The sequence below is a fragment of the Spermophilus citellus genome (genome assembly GCF_964194105.1).
Source record: "Spermophilus citellus genome assembly, chromosome: X".
Lineage (NCBI taxonomy): Eukaryota > Metazoa > Chordata > Mammalia > Rodentia > Sciuridae > Spermophilus > Spermophilus citellus.
The window spans coordinates 54,980,483-55,002,070 of NC_138190.1; positions in this window are offsets into that span (position 1 = coordinate 54,980,483).

Sequence of the window (21,588 nt, forward strand, 5' to 3'; positions counted from 1 at the left end):
TCTGTTTTCTCCTATATTGATAAATGTATTTGGAACTCTAAATCCAAGACGGTTTGTGCTAGCTTCTTGAAACTTGACACAGTAAAGTAGTTTCACGTTCTATCTCTATGTTTTATTTCCTCTTGATGTAGCCCTAAGCAGTGACTGGCGAGAAACACTTTCATGGAAAGGGGTTGCCAAGCTTCCAAAAATTACGAATCTCCAGAAATCTCAGCAAATATTTTTTCACCCAAACTAGATGATACTTTCAGGTAATGATCAGTACACGAAGGCGACTTGGTTCCCCAAATTTCGTTCTTCTATGTTGAAGCGTTCATTTCCAGTAACAGTTTGAATTTTTAGGTTTCACTCTGTTTTCTCCTATATTGATAGATGTATTTGGAACTCTAAATCCAACACGGTTTGTGCTAGCTTCTTGAAACTTGACACAGTAATGTAGTTTCACATTCTATCTCTATGTTTTGTTTCCTCTTGATGTAGCCCTAAGCAGTGACTGGCGAGAAACACTTTCATGGAAAGGGGTTGCCAAGCTTCCAAAAATTACGAAACTCCAGAAATCTCAGCAAATATGTTTTCACCCAAACTGCATGATACTTTCAGGTAATGATCAGTACACGAAGGCGACTTGGTTCCCCAAATTTCGTTCTTCTATGTTGAAGCGTTCATTTCCAGTAACAGTTTGAATTTTTAGGTTTCACTCTGTTTTCTCCTATATTGATAAATGTATTTGGAACTCTAAATCCAAGACGGTTTGTGCTAGCTTCTTGAAACTTGACACAGTAATGTAGTTTCACATTCTATCTCTATGTTTTGTTTCCTCTTGATGTAGCCCTAAGCAGTGACTGGCGAGAAACACTTTCATGGAAAGGGGTTGCCAAGCTTCCAAAAATTACGAAACTCCAGAAATCTCAGCAAATATTTTTTCACCCAAACTGCATGATACTTTCAGGTAATGATCAGTACACGAAGGCGACTTGGTTCCCCAAATTTCGTTCTTCTATGTTGAAGCGTTCATTTCCAGTAACAGTTTGAATTTTTAGGTTTCACTCTGTTTTCTCCTATATTGATAGATGTATTTGGAACTCTAAATCCAACACGGTTTGTGCTAGCTTCTTGAAACTTGACACAGTAATGTAGTTGCACATTCTATCTCTATGTTTTGTTTCCTCTTGATGTAGCCCTAAGCAGTGACTGGCGAGAAACACTTTCATGGAAAGGGGTTGCCAAGCTTCCAACAATTACGAAACTCCAGAAATCTCAGCAAATATTTTTTCACCCAAACTGCATGATACTTTCAGGTAATGATCAGTACACGAAGGCGACTTGGTTCCCCAAATTTCGTTCTTCTATGTTGAAGCGTTCATTTCCAGTAACAGTTTGAATTTTTAGGTTTCACTCTGTTTTCTCCTATATTGATAGATGTATTTGGAACTCTAAATCCAACACGGTTTGTGCTAGCTTCTTGAAACTTGACACAGTAAAGTAGTTTCACATTCTATCTCTATGTTTTGTTTCCTCTTGATGTAGCCCTAAGCAGTGACTGGCGAGAAACACTTTCATGGAAAGAGGTTGCCAAGCTTCCAAAAATTACGAAACTCCAGAAATCTCAGCAAATATTTTTTCACCCAAACTGCATGATACTTTCAGGTAATGATCAGTACACGAAGGCGACTTGGTTCCCCAAATTTCGTTCTTCTATGTTGAAGCGTTCATTTCCAGTAACAGTTTGAATTTTTAGGTTTCACTCTGTTCTCTCCTATATTGATAGATGTATTTGGAACTCTAAATCCAACACGGTTTGTGCTAGCTTCTTGAAACTTGACACAGTAATGTAGTTTCACATTCTATCTCTATGTTTTGTTTCCTCTTGATGTAGCCCTAAGCAGTGACTGGCGAGAAACACTTTCATGGAAAGGGGTTGCCAAGCTTCCAAAAATTACGAATCTCCAGAAATCTCAGCAAATATTTTTTCCCCCAAACTAGATGATACTTTCAGGTAATGATCAGTACACTAAGGCGACTTGGTTCCCCAAATTTCGTTCTTTTATGTTGAAGCGTTCATTTCCAGTAACAGTTTGAATTTTTAGGTTTCACTCTGTTTTCTCCTATATTGATAGATGTATTTGGAACTCTAAATCCAACACGGTTTGTGCTAGCTTCTTGAAACTTGACACAGTAAAGTAGTTTCACATTCTATCTCTATGTTTTGTTTCCTCTTGATGTAGCCCTAAGCAGTGACTGGCGAGAAACACTTTCATGGAAAGGGGTTGCCAAGCTTCCAAAAATTACAAAACTCCAGAAATCTCAGCAAATATTTTTTCACCCAAACTGCATGATACTTTCAGGTAATGATCAGTACACGAAGGCGACTTGGTTCCCCAAATTTCGTTCTTCTATGTTGAAGCGTTCATTTCCAGTAACAGTTTGAATTTTTAGGTTTCACTCTGTTTTCTCCTTTATTGATAAATGTATTTGGAACTCTAAATCCAACACGGTTTGTGCTAGCTTCTTGAAACTTGACACAGTAAAGTAGTTTCACGTTCTATCTCTATGTTTTATTTCCTCTTGATGTAGCCCTAAGCAGTGACTGGCGAGAAACACTTTCATGGAAAGGGGTTGCCAAGCTTCCAAAAATTACGAATCTCCAGAAATCTCAGCAAATATTTTTTCGACCAAACTAGATGATACTTTCAGGTAATGATCAGTACACTAAGGCGACTTGGTTCCCCAAATTTCGTTCTTCTATGTTGAAGCGTTCATTTCCAGTAACAGTTTGAATTTTTAGGTTTCACTCTGTTTTCTCCTATATTGATAGATGTATTTGGAACTCTAAATCCAACACGGTTTGTGCTAGCTTCTTGAAACTTGACACAGTAATGTAGTTTCACATTCTATCTCTATGTTTTGTTTCCTCTTGATGTAGCCCTAAGCAGTGACTGGCGAGAAACACTTTCATGGAAAGGGGTTGCCAAGCTTCCAACAATTACGAAACTCCAGAAATCTCAGCAAATATTTTTTCACCCAAACTGGATGATACTTTCAGGTAATGATCAGTACACGAAGGCGACTTGGTTCCCCAAATTTCGTTCTTCTATGTTGAAGCGTTCATTTCCAGTAACAGTTTGAATTTTTAGGTTTCACTCTGTTTTCTCCTATATTGATAGATGTATTTGGAACTCTAAATCCAACACGGTTTGTGCTAGCTTCTTGAAACTTGACACAGTAAAGTAGTTTCACATTCTATCTCTATGTTTTGTTTCCTCTTGATGTAGCCCTAAGTAGTGACTGGCGAGAAACACTTTCATGGAAAGAGGTTGCCAAGCTTCCAAAAATTACGAAACTCCAGAAATCTCAGCAAATATTTTTTCACCCAAACTGCATGATACTTTCAGGTAATGATCAGTACACGAAGGCGACTTGGTTCCCCAAATTTCGTTCTTCTATGTTGAAGCGTTCATTTCCAGTAACAGTTTGAATTTTTAGGTTTCACTCTGTTTTCTCCTATATTGATAGATGTATTTGGAACTCTAAATCCAACACGGTTTGTGCTAGCTTCTTGAAACTTGACACAGTAATGTAGTTTCACATTCTATCTCTATGTTTTGTTTCCTCTTGATGTAGCCCTAAGCAGTGACTGGCGAGAACACTTTCATGGAAAGGGGTTGCCAAGCTTCCAAAAATTACGAAACTCCAGAAATCTCAGCAAATATGTTTTCACCCAAACTGCATGATACTTTCAGGTAATGATCAGTACACGAAGGCGCCTTGGTTCCCCAAATTTCGTTCTTCTATGTTGAAGCGTTCATTTCCAGTAACAGTTTGAATTTTTAGGTTTCACTCTGTTTTCTCCTATATTGATAAATGTATTTGGAACTCTAAATCCAAGACGGTTTGTGCTAGCTTCTTGAAACTTGACACAGTAAAGTAGTTTCACGTTCTATCTCTATGTTTTATTTCCTCTTGATGTAGCCCTAAGCAGTGACTGGCGAGAAACACTTTCATGGAAAGGGGTTGCCAAGCTTCCAAAAATTACGAATCTCCAGAAATCTCAGCAAATATTTTTTCACCCAAACTAGATGATACTTTCAGGTAATGATCAGTACACGAAGGCGACTTGGTTCCCCAAATTTCGTTCTTCTATGTTGAAGCGTTCATTTCCAGTAACAGTTTGAATTTTTAGGTTTCACTCTGTTTTCTCCTATATTGATAGATGTATTTGGAACTCTAAATCCAACACGGTTTGTGCTAGCTTCTTGAAACTTGACACAGTAATGTAGTTTCACATTCTATCTCTATGTTTTGTTTCCTCTTGATGTAGCCCTAAGCAGTGACTGGCGAGAAACACTTTCATGGAAAGGGGTTGCCAAGCTTCCAAAAATTACGAAACTCCAGAAATCTCAGCAAATATGTTTTCACCCAAACTGCATGATACTTTCAGGTAATGATCAGTACACGAAGGCGACTTGGTTCCCCAAATTTCGTTCTTCTATGTTGAAGCGTTCATTTCCAGTAACAGTTTGAATTTTTAGGTTTCACTCTGTTTTCTCCTATATTGATAAATGTATTTGGAACTCTAAATCCAAGACGGTTTGTGCTAGCTTCTTGAAACTTGACACAGTAATGTAGTTTCACATTCTATCTCTATGTTTTGTTTCCTCTTGATGTAGCCCTAAGCAGTGACTGGCGAGAAACACTTTCATGGAAAGGGGTTGCCAAGCTTCCAACAATTACGAAACTCCAGAAATCTCAGCAAATATTTTTTCACCCAAACTGGATGATACTTTCAGGTAATGATCAGTACACGAAGGCGACTTGGTTCCCCAAATTTCGTTCTTCTATGTTGAAGCGTTCATTTCCAGTAACAGTTTGAATTTTTAGGTTTCACTCTGTTTTCTCCTATATTGATAGATGTATTTGGAACTCTAAATCCAACACGGTTTGTGCTAGCTTCTTGAAACTTGACACAGTAATGTAGTTTCACATTCTATCTCTATGTTTTGTTTCCTCTTGATGTAGCCCTAAGCAGTGACTGGCGAGAAACACTTTCATGGAAAGGGGTTGCCAAGCTTCCAAAAATTACGAAACTCCAGAAATCTCAGCAAATATGTTTTCACCCAAACTGCATGATACTTTCAGGTAATGATCAGTACACGAAGGCGCCTTGGTTCCCCAAATTTCGTTCTTCTATGTTGAAGCGTTCATTTCCAGTAACAGTTTGAATTTTTAGGTTTCACTCTGTTTTCTCCTATATTGATAAATGTATTTGGAACTCTAAATCCAAGACGGTTTGTGCTAGCTTCTTGAAACTTGACACAGTAAAGTAGTTTCACGTTCTATCTCTATGTTTTATTTCCTCTTGATGTAGCCCTAAGCAGTGACTGGCGAGAAACACTTTCATGGAAAGGGGTTGCCAAGCTTCCAAAAATTACGAATCTCCAGAAATCTCAGCAAATATTTTTTCACCCAAACTAGATGATACTTTCAGGTAATGATCAGTACACTAAGGCGACTTGGTTCCCCAAATTTCGTTCTTCTATGTTGAAGCGTTCATTTCCAGTAACAGTTTGAATTTTTAGGTTTCACTCTGTTTTCTCCTATATTGATAGATGTATTTGGAACTCTAAATCCAACACGGTTTGTGCTAGCTTCTTGAAACTTGACACAGTAATGTAGTTTCACATTCTATCTCTATGTTTTGTTTCCTCTTGATGTAGCCCTAAGCAGTGACTGGCGAGAAACACTTTCATGGAAAGGGGTTGCCAAGCTTCCAACAATTACGAAACTCCAGAAATCTCAGCAAATATTTTTTCACCCAAACTGGATGATACTTTCAGGTAATGATCAGTACACAAAGGCGACTTGGTTCCCCAAATTTCGTTCTTCTATGTTGAAGCGTTCATTTCCAGTAACAGTTTGAATTTTTAGGTTTCACTCTGTTTTCTCCTATATTGATAGATGTATTTGGAACTCTAAATCCAACACGGTTTGTGCTAGCTTCTTGAAACTTGACACAGTAATGTAGTTTCACATTCTATCTCTATGTTTTGTTTCCTCTTGATGTAGCCCTAAGCAGTGACTGGCGAGAAACACTTTCATGGAAAGGGGTTGCCAAGCTTCCAAAAATTACGAAACTCCAGAAATCTCAGCAAATATGTTTTCACCCAAACTGCATGATACTTTCAGGTAATGATCAGTACACGAAGGCGACTTGGTTCCCCAAATTTCGTTCTTCTATGTTGAAGCGTTCATTTCCAGTAACAGTTTGAATTTTTAGGTTTCACTCTGTTTTCTCCTATATTGATAAATGTATTTGGAACTCTAAATCCAAGACGGTTTGTGCTAGTTTCTTGAAACTTGACACAGTAATGTAGTTTCACATTCTATCTCTATGTTTTGTTTCCTCTTGATATAGCCCTAAGCAGTGACTGGCGAGAAACACTTTCATGGAAAGGGGTTGCCAAGCTTCCAAAAATTACGAAACTCCAGAAATCTCAGCAAATATTTTTTCACCCAAACTGCATGATACTTTCAGGTAATGATCAGTACACGAAGGCGACTTGGTTCCCCAAATTTCGTTCTTCTATGTTGAAGCGTTCATTTCCAGTAACAGTTTGAATATTTAGGTTTCACTCTGTTTTCTCCTATATTGATAGATGTATTTGGAACTCTAAATCCAACACGGTTTGTGCTAGCTTCTTGAAACTTGACACAGTAATGTAGTTGCACATTCTATCTCTATGTTTTGTTTCCTCTTGATGTAGCCCTAAGCAGTGACTGGCGAGAAACACTTTCATGGAAAGGGGTTGCCAAGCTTCCAACAATTACGAAACTCCAGAAATCTCAGCAAATATTTTTTCACCCAAACTGCATGATACTTTCAGGTAATGATCAGTACACGAAGGCGACTTGGTTCCCCAAATTTCGTTCTTCTATGTTGAAGCGTTCATTTCCAGTAACAGTTTGAATTTTTAGGTTTCACTCTGTTTTCTCCTATATTGATAGATGTATTTGGAACTCTAAATCCAACACGGTTTGTGCTAGCTTCTTGAAACTTGACACAGTAAAGTAGTTTCACATTCTATCTCTATGTTTTGTTTCCTCTTGATGTAGCCCTAAGCAGTGACTGGCGAGAAACACTTTCATGGAAAGAGGTTGCCAAGCTTCCAAAAATTACGAAACTCCAGAAATCTCAGCAAATATTTTTTCACCCAAACTGCATGATACTTTCAGGTAATGATCAGTAAACGAAGGCGACTTGGTTCCCCAAATTTCGTTCTTCTATGTTGAAGCGTTCATTTCCAGTAACAGTTTGAATTTTTAGGTTTCACTCTGTTTTCTCCTATATTGATAAATGTATTTGGAACTCTAAATCCAACACGGTTTGTGCTAGCTTCTTGAAACTTGACACAGTAAAGTAGTTTCACGTTCTATCTCTATGTTTTATTTCCTCTTGATGTAGCCCTAAGCAGTGACTGGCGAGAAACACTTTCATGGAAAGGGGTTGCCAAGCTTCCAAAAATTACGAATCTCCAGAAATCTCAGCAAATATTTTTTCACCCAAACTAGATGATACTTTCAGGTAATGATCAGTACACGAAGGCGACTTGGTTCCCCAAATTTCGTTCTTCTGTGTTGAAGCGTTCATTTCCAGTAACAGTTTTAATTTTTAGGTTTCACTCTGTTTTCTCCTATATTGATAGATGTATTTGGAACTCTAAATCCAACACGGTTTGTGCTAGCTTCTTGAAACTTGACGCAGTAATGTAGTTTCTCATTCTATCTCTATGTTTTGTTTCCTCTTGATGTAGCCCTAAGCAGTGACTGGCGAGAAACACTTTCATGGAAAGGGGTTGCCAAGCTTCCAAAAATTACGAAACTCCAGAAATCTCAGCAAATATTTTTTCACCCAAACTGCATGATACTTTCAGGTAATGATCAGTACACGAAGGCGACTTGGTTCCCCAAATTTCGTTCTTCTATGTTGAAGCGTTCATTTCCAGTAACAGTTTGAATTTTTAGGTTTCACTCTGTTCTCTCCTATATTGATAAATGTATTTGGAACTCTAAATCCACCACGGCTTGTGCTAGCTTCTTGAAACTTGACACAGTAAAGTAGTTTCCCGTTCTATCTCTATGTTTTATTTCCTCTTGATGTAGCCCTAAGCAGTGACTGGCGAGAAACACTTTCATGGAAAGGGGTTGCCAAGCTTCCAAAAATTACGAATCTCCAGAAATCTCAGCAAATATTTTTTCACCCAAACTAGATGATACTTTCAGGTAATGATCAGTACACGAAGGCGACTTGGTTCCCCAAATTTCGTTCTTCTATGTTGAAGCGTTCCTTTCCAGTAACAGTTTGAATTTTTAGGTTTCACTCTGTTTTCTCCTATATTGATAGATGTATTTGGAACTCTAAATCCAACACGGTTTGTGCTAGCTTCTTGAAACTTGACACAGTAAAGTAGTTTCACGTTCTATCTCTATGTTTTGTTTCCTCTTGATGTAGCCCTAAGCAGTGACTGGCGAGAAACACTTTCATGGAAAGGGGTTGCCAAGCTTCCAAAAATTACGAAACTCCAGAAATCTCAGCAAATATTTTTTCACCCAAACTGCATGATACTTTCAGGTAATGATCAGTACACGAAGGCGACTTGGTTCCCCAAATTTCGTTCTTCTATGTTGAAGCGTTCATTTCCAGTAACAGTTTGAATTTTTAGGTTTCACTCTGTTCTCTCCTATATTGATAAATGTATTTGGAACTCTAAATCCAACACGGTTTGTGCTAGCTTCTTGAAACTTGACACAGTAAAGTAGTTTCACGTTCTATCTCTATGTTTTCTTTCCTCTTGATGTAGCCCTAAGCAGTGACTGGCGAGAAACACTTTCATGGAAAGGGGTTGCCAAGCTTCCAAAAATTACGAATCTCCAGAAATCTCAGCAAATATTTTTTCACCCAAACTAGATGATACTTTCAGGTAATGATCAGTACACTAAGGCGACTTGGTTCCCCAAATTTCGTTCTTCTATGTTGAAGCGTTCATTTCCAGTAACAGTTTGAATTTTAAGTTTCACTCTGTTTTCTCCTATATTGATAGATGTATTTGGAACTCTAAATCCAACATGGTTTGTGCTAGCTTCTTGAAACTTGACACAGTAAAGTAGTTTCACATTCTATCTCTATGTTTTGTTTCCTCTTGATGTAGCCATAAGCAGTGACTGGCGAGAAACACTTTCATGGAAAGAGGTTGCCAAGCTTCCAAAAATTACGAAACTCCAGAAATCTCAGCAAATATTTGTTCACCCAAACTGCATGATGCTTTCAGGTAATGATCAGTACACGAAGGCGACTTGGTTCCCCAAATTTCGTTCTTCTATGTTGAAGCGTTCATTTCCAGTAACAGTTTGAATTTTTAGGTTTCACTCTGTTTTCTCCTATATTGATAAATGTATTTGGAACTCTAAATCCAAGACGGTTTGTGCTAGCTTCTTGAAACTTGACACAGTAAAGTAGTTTCACGTTCTATCTCTATGATTTGTTTCCTCTTGATGTAGCCCTAAGCAGTGACTGGCGAGAAACACTTTCATGGAAAGGGGTTGCCAAGCTTCCAAAAATTACGAATCTCCAGAAATCTCAGCAAATATTTTTTCACCCAAACTAGATGATACTTTCAGGTAATGATCAGTACACTAAGGCGACTTGGTTCCCCAAATTTCGTTCTTCTATGTTGAAGCGTTCATTTCCAGTAACAGTTTGAATTTTTAGGTTTCACTCTGTTTTCTCCTATATTGATAGATGTATTTGGAACTCTAAATCCAACACGGTTTGTGCTAGCTTCTTGAAACTTGACACAGTAATGTAGTTTCACATTCTATCTCTATGTTTTGTTTCCTCTTGATGTAGCCCTAAGCAGTGACTGGCGAGAAACACTTTCATGGAAAGGGGTTGCCAAGCTTCCAAAAATTACGAAACTCCAGAAATCTCAGCAAATATTTTTTCACCCAAACTGCATGATACTTTCAGGTAATGATCAGTACACGAAGGCGACTTGGTTCCCCAAATTTCGTTCTTCTATGTTGAAGCGTTCATTTCCAGTAACAGTTTGAATTTTTAGGTTTCACTCTGTTTTCTCCTATATTGATAGATGTATTTGGAACTCTAAATCCAACACGGTTTGTGCTAGCTTCTTGAAACTTGACACAGTAATGTAGTTGCACATTCTATCTCTATGTTTTGTTTCCTCTTGATGTAGCCCTAAGCAATGACTGGCGAGAAACACTTTCATGGAAAGGGGTTGCCAAGCTTCCAACAATTACGAAACTCCAGAAATCTCAGCAAATATTTTTTCACCCAAACTGCATGATACTTTCAGGTAATGATCAGTACACGAAGGCGACTTGGTTCCCCAAATTTCGTTCTTCTATGTTGAAGCGTTCATTTCCAGTAACAGTTTGAATTTTTAGGTTTCACTCTGTTTTCTCCTATATTGATAGATGTATTTGGAACTCTAAATCCAACACGGTTTGTGCTAGCTTCTTGAAACTTGACACAGTAAAGTAGTTTCACATTCTATCTCTATGTTTTGTTTCCTCTTGATGTAGCCCTAAGCAGTGACTGGCGAGAAACACTTTCATGGAAAGAGGTTGCCAAGCTTCCAAAAATTACGAAACTCCAGAAATCTCAGCAAATATTTTTTCACCCAAACTGCATGATACTTTCAGGTAATGATCAGTAAACGAAGGCGACTTGGTTCCCCAAATTTCGTTCTTCTATGTTGAAGCGTTCATTTCCAGTAACAGTTTGAATTTTTAGGTTTCACTCTGTTTTCTCCTATATTGATAAATGTATTTGGAACTCTAAATCCAACACGGTTTGTGCTAGCTTCTTGAAACTTGACACAGTAAAGTAGTTTCACGTTCTATCTCTATGTTTTATTTCCTCTTGATGTAGCATTAAGCAGTGACTGGCGAGAAACACTTTCATGGAAAGGGGTTGCCAAGCTTCCAAAAATTACGAATCTCCAGAAATCTCAGCAAATATTTTTTCACCCAAACTAGATGATACTTTCAGGTAATGATCAGTACACGAAGGCGACTTGGTTCCCCAAATTTCGTTCTTCTGTGTTGAAGCGTTCATTTCCAGTAACAGTTTGAATTTTTAGGTTTCACTCTGTTTTCTCCTATATTGATAGATGTATTTGGAACTCTAAATCCAACACGGTTTGTGCTAGCTTCTTGAAACTTGACGCAGTAATGTAGTTTCTCATTCTATCTCTATGTTTTGTTTCCTCTTGATGTAGCCCTAAGCAGTGACTGGCGAGAAACACTTTCATGGAAAGGGGTTGCCAAGCTTCCAAAAATTACGAAACTCCAGAAATCTCAGCAAATATTTTTTCACCCAAACTGCATGATACTTTCAGGTAATGATCAGTACACGAAGGCGACTTGGTTCCCCAAATTTCGTTCTTCTATGTTGAAGCGTTCATTTCCAGTAACAGTTTGAATTTTTAGGTTTCACTCTGTTCTCTCCTATATTGATAAATGTATTTGGAACTCTAAATCCACCACGGCTTGTGCTAGCTTCTTGAAACTTGACACAGTAAAGTAGTTTCCCGTTCTATCTCTATGTTTTATTTCCTCTTGATGTAGCCCTAAGCAGTGACTGGCGAGAAACACTTTCATGGAAAGGGGTTGCCAAGCTTCCAAAAATTACGAATCTCCAGAAATCTCAGCAAATATTTTTTCACCCAAACTAGATGATACTTTCAGGTAATGATCAGTACACGAAGGCGACTTGGTTCCCCAAATTTCGTTCTTCTATGTTGAAGCGTTCCTTTCCAGTAACAGTTTGAATTTTTAGGTTTCACTCTGTTTTCTCCTATATTGATAGATGTATTTGGAACTCTAAATCCAACACGGTTTGTGCTAGCTTCTTGAAACTTGACACAGTAAAGTAGTTTCACGTTCTATCTCTATGTTTTGTTTCCTCTTGATGTAGCCCTAAGCAGTGACTGGCGAGAAACACTTTCATGGAAAGGGGTTGCCAAGCTTCCAAAAATTACGAAACTCCAGAAATCTCAGCAAATATTTTTTCACCCAAACTGCATGATACTTTCAGGTAATGATCAGTACACGAAGGCGACTTGGTTCCCCAAATTTCGTTCTTCTATGTTGAAGCGTTCATTTCCAGTAACAGTTTGAATTTTTAGGTTTCACTCTGTTCTCTCCTATATTGATAAATGTATTTGGAACTCTAAATCCAACACGGTTTGTGCTAGCTTCTTGAAACTTGACACAGTAAAGTAGTTTCACGTTCTATCTCTATGTTTTCTTTCCTCTTGATGTAGCCCTAAGCAGTGACTGGCGAGAAACACTTTCATGGAAAGGGGTTGCCAAGCTTCCAAAAATTACGAATCTCCAGAAATCTCAGCAAATATTTTTTCACCCAAACTAGATGATACTTTCAGGTAATGATCAGTACACTAAGGCGACTTGGTTCCCCAAATTTCGTTCTTCTATGTTGAAGCGTTCATTTCCAGTAACAGTTTGAATTTTTAGGTTTCACTCTGTTTTCTCCTATATTGATAGATGTATTTGGAACTCTAAATCCAACATGGTTTGTGCTAGCTTCTTGAAACTTGACACAGTAAAGTAGTTTCACATTCTATCTCTATGTTTTGTTTCCTCTTGATGTAGCCATAAGCAGTGACTGGCGAGAAACACTTTCATGGAAAGAGGTTGCCAAGCTTCCAAAAATTACGAAACTCCAGAAATCTCAGCAAATATTTGTTCACCCAAACTGCATGATGCTTTCAGGTAATGATCAGTACACGAAGGCGACTTGGTTCCCCAAATTTCGTTCTTCTATGTTGAAGCGTTCATTTCCAGTAACAGTTTGAATTTTTAGGTTTCACTCTGTTTTCTCCTATATTGATAAATGTATTTGGAACTCTAAATCCAAGACGGTTTGTGCTAGCTTCTTGAAACTTGACACAGTAAAGTAGTTTCACGTTCTATCTCTATGATTTGTTTCCTCTTGATGTAGCCCTAAGCAGTGACTGGCGAGAAACACTTTCATGGAAAGGGGTTGCCAAGCTTCCAAAAATTACGAATCTCCAGAAATCTCAGCAAATATTTTTTCACCCAAACTAGATGATACTTTCAGGTAATGATCAGTACACTAAGGCGACTTGGTTCCCCAAATTTCATTCTTCTATGTTGAAGCGTTCATTTCCAGTAACAGTTTGAATTTTTAGGTTTCACTCTGTTTTCTCCTATATTGATAGATGTATTTGGAACTCTAAATCCAACACGGTTTGTGCTAGCTTCTTGAAACTTGACACAGTAATGTAGTTTCACATTCTATCTCTATGTTTTGTTTCCTCTTGATGTAGCCCTAAGCAGTGACTGGCGAGAAACACTTTCATGGAAAGGGGTTGCCAAGCTTCCAAAAATTACGAATCTCCAGAAATCTCAGCAAATATTTTTTCCCCCAAACTAGATGATACTTTCAGGTAATGATCAGTACACTAAGGCGACTTGGTTCCCCAAATTTCGTTCTTTTATGTTGAAGCGTTCATTTCCAGTAACAGTTTGAATTTTTAGGTTTCACTCTGTTTTCTCCTATATTGATAGATGTATTTGGAACTCTAAATCCAACACGGTTTGTGCTAGCTTCTTGAAACTTGACACAGTAAAGTAGTTTCACATTCTATCTCTATGTTTTGTTTCCTCTTGATGTAGCCCTAAGCAGTGACTGGCGAGAAACACTTTCATGGAAAGGGGTTGCCAAGCTTCCAAAAATTACAAAACTCCAGAAATCTCAGCAAATATTTTTTCACCCAAACTGCATGATACTTTCAGGTAATGATCAGTACACGAAGGCGACTTGGTTCCCCAAATTTCGTTCTTCTATGTTGAAGCGTTCATTTCCAGTAACAGTTTGAATTTTTAGGTTTCACTCTGTTTTCTCCTATATTGATAGATGTATTTGGAACTCTAAATCCAACACGGTTTGTGCTAGCTTCTTGAAACTTGACACAGTAAAGTAGTTTCACATTCTATCTCTATGTTTTGTTTCCTCTTGATGTAGCCCTAAGCAGTGACTGGCGAGAAACACTTTCATGGAAAGGGGTTGCCAAGCTTCCAAAAATTACGAAACTCCAGAAATCTCAGCAAATATTTTTTCACCCAAACTGCATGATACTTTCAGGTAATGATCAGTACACGAAGGCGACTTGGTTCCCCAAATTTCTTTCTTCTATGTTGAAGCGTTCATTTCCAGTAACAGTTTGAATTTTTAGGTTTCACTCTGTTCTCTCCTATATTGATAAATGTATTTGGAACTCTAAATCCAACACGGTTTGTGCTAGCTTCTTGAAACTTGACACAGTAAAGTAGTTTCACGTTCTATCTCTACGTTTTATTTCCTCTTGATGTAGCCCTAAGCAGTGACTGGCGAGAAACACTTTCATGGAAAGGGGTTGCCAAGCTTCCAAAAATTACGAATCTCCAGAAATCTCAGCAAATATTTTTTCGACCAAACTAGATGATACTTTCAGGTAATGATCAGTACACTAAGGCGACTTGGTTCCCCAAATTTCGTTCTTCTATGTTGAAGCGTTCATTTCCAGTAACAGTTTGAATTTTTAGGTTTCACTCTGTTTTCTCCTATATTGATAGATGTATTTGGAACTCTAAATCCAACACGGTTTGTGCTAGCTTCTTGAAACTTGACACAGTAATGTAGTTTCACATTCTATCTCTATGTTTTGTTTCCTCTTGATGTAGCCCTAAGCAGTGACTGGCGAGAAACACTTTCATGGAAAGGGGTTGCCAAGCTTCCAACAATTACGAAACTCCAGAAATCTCAGCAAATATTTTTTCACCCAAACTGGATGATACTTTCAGGTAATGATCAGTACACGAAGGCGACTTGGTTCCCCAAATTTCGTTCTTCTATGTTGAAGCGTTCATTTCCAGTAACAGTTTGAATTTTTAGGTTTCACTCTGTTTTCTCCTATATTGATAGATGTATTTGGAACTCTAAATCCAACACGGTTTGTGCTAGCTTCTTGAAACTTGACAGAGTAATGTAGTTTCACATTCTATCTCTATGTTTTGTTTCCTCTTGATGTAGCCCTAAGCAGTGACTGGCGAGGAACACTTTCATGGAAAGGGGTTGCCAAGCTTCCAAAAATTACGAAACTCCAGAAATCTCAGCAAATATGTTTTCACCCAAACTGCATGATACTTTCAGGTAATGATCAGTACACGAAGGCGACTTGGTTCCCCAAATTTCGTTCTTCTATGTTGAAGCGTTCATTTCCAGTAACAGTTTGAATTTTTAGGTTTCACTCTGTTTTCTCCTATATTGATAGATGTATTTGGAACTCTAAATCCAACACGGTTTGTGCTAGCTTCTTGAAACTTGACACAGTAATGTAGTTGCACATTCTATCTCTATGTTTTGTTTCCTCTTGATGTAGCCCTAAGCAGTGACTGGCGAGAAACACTTTCATGGAAAGGGGTTGCCAAGCTTCCAACAATTACGAAACTCCAGAAATCTCAGCAAATATTTTTTCACCCAAACTGCATGATACTTTCAGGTAATGATCAGTACACGAAGGCGACTTGGTTCCCCAAATTTCGTTCTTCTATGTTGAAGCGTTCATTTCCAGTAACAGTTTGAATTTTTAGGTTTCACTCTGTTTTCTCCTATATTGATAGATGTATTTGGAACTCTAAATCCAACACGGTTTGTGCTAGCTTCTTGAAACTTGACACAGTAAAGTAGTTTCACATTCTATCTCTATGTTTTGTTTCCTCTTGATGTAGCCCTAAGCAGTGACTGGCGAGAAACACTTTCATGGAAAGAGGTTGCCAAGCTTCCAAAAATTACGAAACTCCAGAAATCTCAGCAAATATTTTTTCACCCAAACTGCATGATACTTTCAGGTAATGATCAGTAAACGAAGGCGACTTGGTTCCCCAAATTTCGTTCTTCTATGTTGAAGCGTTCATTTCCAGTAACAGTTTGAATTTTTAGGTTTCACTCTGTTTTCTCCTATATTGATAAATGTATTTGGAACTCTAAATCCAACACGGTTTGTGCTAGCTTCTTGAAACTTGACACAGTAAAGTAGTTTCACGTTCTATCTCTATGTTTTATTTCCTCTTGATGTAGCCCTAAGCAGTGACTGGCGAGAAACACTTTCATGGAAAGGGGTTGCCAAGCTTCCAAAAATTACGAATCTCCAGAAATCTCAGCAAATATTTTTTCACCCAAACTAGATGATACTTTCAGGTAATGATCAGTACACGAAGGCGACTTGTTTCCCCAAATTTCGTTCTTCTGTGTTGAAGCGTTCATTTCCAGTAACAGTTTGAATTTTTAGGTTTCACTCTGTTTTCTCCTATATTGATAGATGTATTTGGAACTCTAAATCCAACACGGTTTGTGCTAGCTTCTTGAAACTTGACGCAGTAATGTAGTTTCTCATTCTATCTCTATGTTTTGTTTCCTCTTGATGTAGCCCTAAGCAGTGACTGGCGAGAAACACTTTCATGGAAAGGGGTTGCCAAGCTTCCAAAAATTACGAAACTCCAGAAATCTCAGCAAATATTTTTTCACCCAAACTGCATGATACTTTCAGGTAATGATCAGTACACGAAGGCGACTTGGTTCCCCAAATTTCGTTCTTCTATGTTGAAGCGTTCATTTCCAGTAACAGTTTGAATTTTTAGGTTTCACTCTGTTCTCTCCTATATTGATAAATGTATTTGGAACTCTAAATCCACCACGGCTTGTGCTAGCTTCTTGAAACTTGACACAGTAAAGTAGTTTCCCGTTCTATCTCTATGTTTTATTTCCTCTTGATGTAGCCCTAAGCAGTGACTGGCGAGAAACACTTTCATGGAAAGGGGTTGCCAAGCTTCCAAAAATTACGAATCTCCAGAAATCTCAGCAAATATTTTTTCACCCAAACTAGATGATACTTTCAGGTAATGATCAGTACACGAAGGCGACTTGGTTCCCCAAATTTCGTTCTTCTATGTTGAAGCGTTCCTTTCCAGTAACAGTTTGAATTTTTAGGTTTCACTCTGTTTTCTCCTATATTGATAGATGTATTTGGAACTCTAAATCCAACACGGTTTGTGCTAGCTTCTTGAAACTTGACACAGTAAAGTAGTTTCACGTTCTATCTCTATGTTTTGTTTCCTCTTGATGTAGCCCTAAGCAGTGACTGGCGAGAAACACTTTCATGGAAAGGGGTTGCCAAGCTTCCAAAAATTACGAAACTCCAGAAATCTCAGCAAATATTTTTTCACCCAAACTGCATGATACTTTCAGGTAATGATCAGTACACGAAGGCGACTTGGTTCCCCAAATTTCGTTCTTCTATGTTGAAGCGTTCATTTCCAGTAACAGTTTGAATTTTTAGGTTTCACTCTGTTCTCTCCTATATTGATAAATGTATTTGGAACTCTAAATCCAACACGGTTTGTGCTAGCTTCTTGAAACTTGACACAGTAAAGTAGTTTCACGTTCTATCTCTATGTTTTCTTTCCTCTTGATGTAGCCCTAAGCAGTGACTGGCGAGAAACACTTTCATGGAAAGGGGTTGCCAAGCTTCCAAAAATTACGAATCTCCAGAAATCTCAGCAAATATTTTTTCACCCAAACTAGATGATACTTTCAGGTAATGATCAGTACACTAAGGCGACTTGGTTCCCCAAATTTCGTTCTTCTATGTTGAAGCGTTCATTTCCAGTAACAGTTTGAATTTTTAGGTTTCACTCTGTTTTCTCCTATATTGATAGATGTATTTGGAACTCTAAATCCAACACGGTTTGTGCTAGCTTCTTGAAACTTGACACAGTAAAGTAGTTTCACATTCTATCTCTATGTTTTGTTTCCTCTTGATGTAGCCCTAAGCAGTGACTGGCGAGAAACACTTTCATGGAAAGAGGTTGCCAAGCTTCCAAAAATTACGAAACTCCAGAAATCTCAGCAAATATTTTTTCACCCAAACTGCATGATACTTTCAGGTAATGATCAGTAAACGAAGGCGACTTGGTCCCCAAATTTCGTTCTTCTATGTTGAAGCGTTCATTTCCAGTAACAGTTTGAATTTTTAGGTTTCACTCTGTTTTCTCCTATATTGATAGATGTATTTGGAACTCTAAATCCAACACGGTTTGTGCTAGCTTCTTGAAACTTGACACAGTAAAGTAGTTTCACGTTCTATCTCTATGTTTTATTTCCTCTTGATGTAGCCCTAAGCAGTGACTGGCGAGAAACACTTTCATGGAAAGGGGTTGCCAAGCTTCCAAAAATTACGAATCTCCAGAAATCTCAGCAAATATTTTTTCACCCAAACTAGATGATACTTTCAGGTAATGATCAGTACACGAAGGCGACTTGTTTCCCCAAATTTCGTTCTTCTGTGTTGAAGCGTTCATTTCCAGTAACAGTTTGAATTTTTAGGTTTCACTCTGTTTTCTCCTATATTGATAGATGTATTTGGAACTCTAAATCCAACACGGTTTGTGCTAGCTTCTTGAAACTTGACGTAGTAATGTAGTTTCTCATTCTATCTCTATGTTTTGTTTCCTCTTGATGTAGCCCTAAGCAGTGACTGGCGAGAAACACTTTCATGGAAAGGGGTTGACAAGCTTCCAAAAATTACGAAACTCCAGAAATCTCAGCAAATATTTTTTCACCCAAACTGCATGATACTTTCAGGTAATGATCAGTACACGAAGGCGACTTGGTTCCCCAAATTTCGTTCTTCTATGTTGAAGCGTTCATTTCCAGTAACAGTTTGAATTTTTAGGTTTCACTCTGTTCTCTCCTATATTGATAAATGTATTTGGAACTCTAAATCCACCACGGCTTGTGCTAGCTTCTTGAAACTTGACACAGTAAAGTAGTTTCCCGTTCTATCTCTATGTTTTATTTCCTCTTGATGTAGCCCTAAGCAGTGACTGGCGAGAAACACTTTCATGGAAAGGGGTTGCCAAGCTTCCAAAAATTACGAATCTCCAGAAATCTCAGCAAATATTTTTTCACCCAAACTAGATGATACTTTCAGGTAATGATCAGTACACGAAGGCGACTTGGTTCCCCAAATTTCGTTCTTCTATGTTGAAGCGTTCCTTTCCAGTAACAGTTTGAATTTTTAGGTTTCACTCTGTTTTCTCCTATATTGATAGATGTATTTGGAACTCTAAATCCAACACGGTTTGTGCTAGCTTCTTGAAACTTGACACAGTAAAGTAGTTTCACGTTCTATCTCTATGTTTTGTTTCCTCTTGTTGTAGCCCTAAGCAGTGACTGGCGAGAAACACTTTCATGGAAAGGGGTTGCCAAGCTTCCAAAAATTACGAAACTCCAGAAATCTCAGCAAATATTTTTTCACCCAAACTGCATGATACTTTCAGGTAATGATCAGTAAACGAAGGCGACTTGGTCCCCAAATTTCGTTCTTCTATGTTGAAGCGTTCATTTCCAGTAACAGTTTGAATTTTTAGGTTTCACTCTGTTTTCTCCTATATTGATAGATGTATTTGGAACTCTAAATCCAACACGGTTTGTGCTAGCTTCTTGAAACTTGACACAGTAAAGTAGTTTCACGTTCTATCTCTATGTTTTATTTCCTCTTGATGTAGCCCTAAGCAGTGACTGGCGAGAAACACTTTCATGGAAAGGGGTTGCCAAGCTTCCAAAAATTACGAATCTCCAGAAATCTCAGCAAATATTTTTTCACCCAAACTAGATGATACTTTCAGGTAATGATCAGTACACGAAGGCGACTTGTTTCCCCAAATTTCGTTCTTCTGTGTTGAAGCGTTCATTTCCAGTAACAGTTTGAATTTTTAGGTTTCACTCTGTTTTCTCCTATATTGATAGATGTATTTGGAACTCTAAATCCAACACGGTTTGTGCTAGCTTCTTGAAACTTGACGTAGTAATGTAGTTTCTCATTCTATCTCTATGTTTTGTTTCCTCTTGATGTAGCCCTAAGCAGTGACTGGCGAGAAACACTTTCATGGAAAGGGGTTGACAAGCTTCCAAAAATTACGAAACTCCAGAAATCTCAGCAAATATTTTTTCACCCAAACTGCATGATACTTTCAGGTAATGATCAGTACACGAAGGCGACTTGGTTCCCCAAATTTCGTTCTTCTATGTTGAAGCGTTCATTTCCAGTAACAGTTTGAATTTTTAGGTTTCACTCTGTTCTCTCCTATATTGATAAATGTATTTGGAACTCTAAATCCACCACGGCTTGTGCTAGCTTCTTGAAACTTGACACAGTAAAGTAGTTTCCCGTTCTATCTCTATGTTTTATTTCCTCTTGATGTAGCCCTAAGCAGTGACTGGCGAGAAACACTTTCATGGAAAGGGGTTGCCAAGCTTCCAAAAATTACGAATCTCCAGAAATCTCAGCAAATATTTTTTCACCCAAACTAGATGATACTTTCAGGTAATGATCAGTACACGAAGGCGACTTGGTTCCCCAAATTTCGTTCTTCTATGTTGAAGCGTTCCTTTCCAGTAACAGTTTGAATTTTTAGGTTTCACTCTGTTTTCTCCTATATTGATAGATGTATTTGGAACTCTAAATCCAACACGGTTTGTGCTAGCTTCTTGAAACTTGACACAGTAAAGTAGTTTCACGTTCTATCTCTATGTTTTGTTTCCTCTTGTTGTAGCCCTAAGCAGTGACTGGCGAGAAACACTTTCATGGAAAGGGGTTGCCAAGCTTCCAAAAATTACGAAACTCCAGAAATCTCAGCAAATATTTTTTCACCCAAACTGCATGATACTTTCAGGTAATGATCAGTACACGAAGGCGACTTGGTTCCCCAAATTTCGTTCTTCTATGTTGAAGCGTTCATTTCCAGTAACAGTTTGAATTTTTAGGTTTCACTCTGTTCTCTCCTATATTGATAAATGTATTTGGAACTCTAAATCCAACACGGTTTGTGCTAGCTTCTTGAAACTTGACACAGTAAAGTAGTTTCACGTTCTATCTCTATGTTTTCTTTCCTCTTGATGTAGCCCTAAGCAGTGACTGGCGAGAAACACTTTCATGGAAAGGGGTTGCCAAGCTTCCAAAAATTACGAATCTCCAGAAATCTCAGCAAATATTTTTTCACCCAAACTAGATGATACTTTCAGGTAATGATCAGTACACTAAGGCGACTTGGTTCCCCAAATTTCGTTCTTCTATGTTGAAGCGTTCATTTCCAGTAACAGTTTGAATTTTTAGGTTTCACTCTGTTTTCTCCTATATTGATAGATGTATTTGGAACTCTAAATCCAACACGGTTTGTGCTAGCTTCTTGAAACTTGACACAGTAAAGTAGTTTCACATTCTATCTCTATGTTTTGTTTCCTCTTGATGTAGCCATAAGCAGTGACTGGCGAGAAACACTTTCATGGAAAGAGGTTGCCAAGCTTCCAAAAATTACGAAACTCCAGAAATCTCAGCAAATATTTGTTCACCCAAACTGCATGATGCTTTCAGGTAATGATCAGTACACGAAGGCGACTTGGTTCCCCAAATTTCGTTCTTCTAT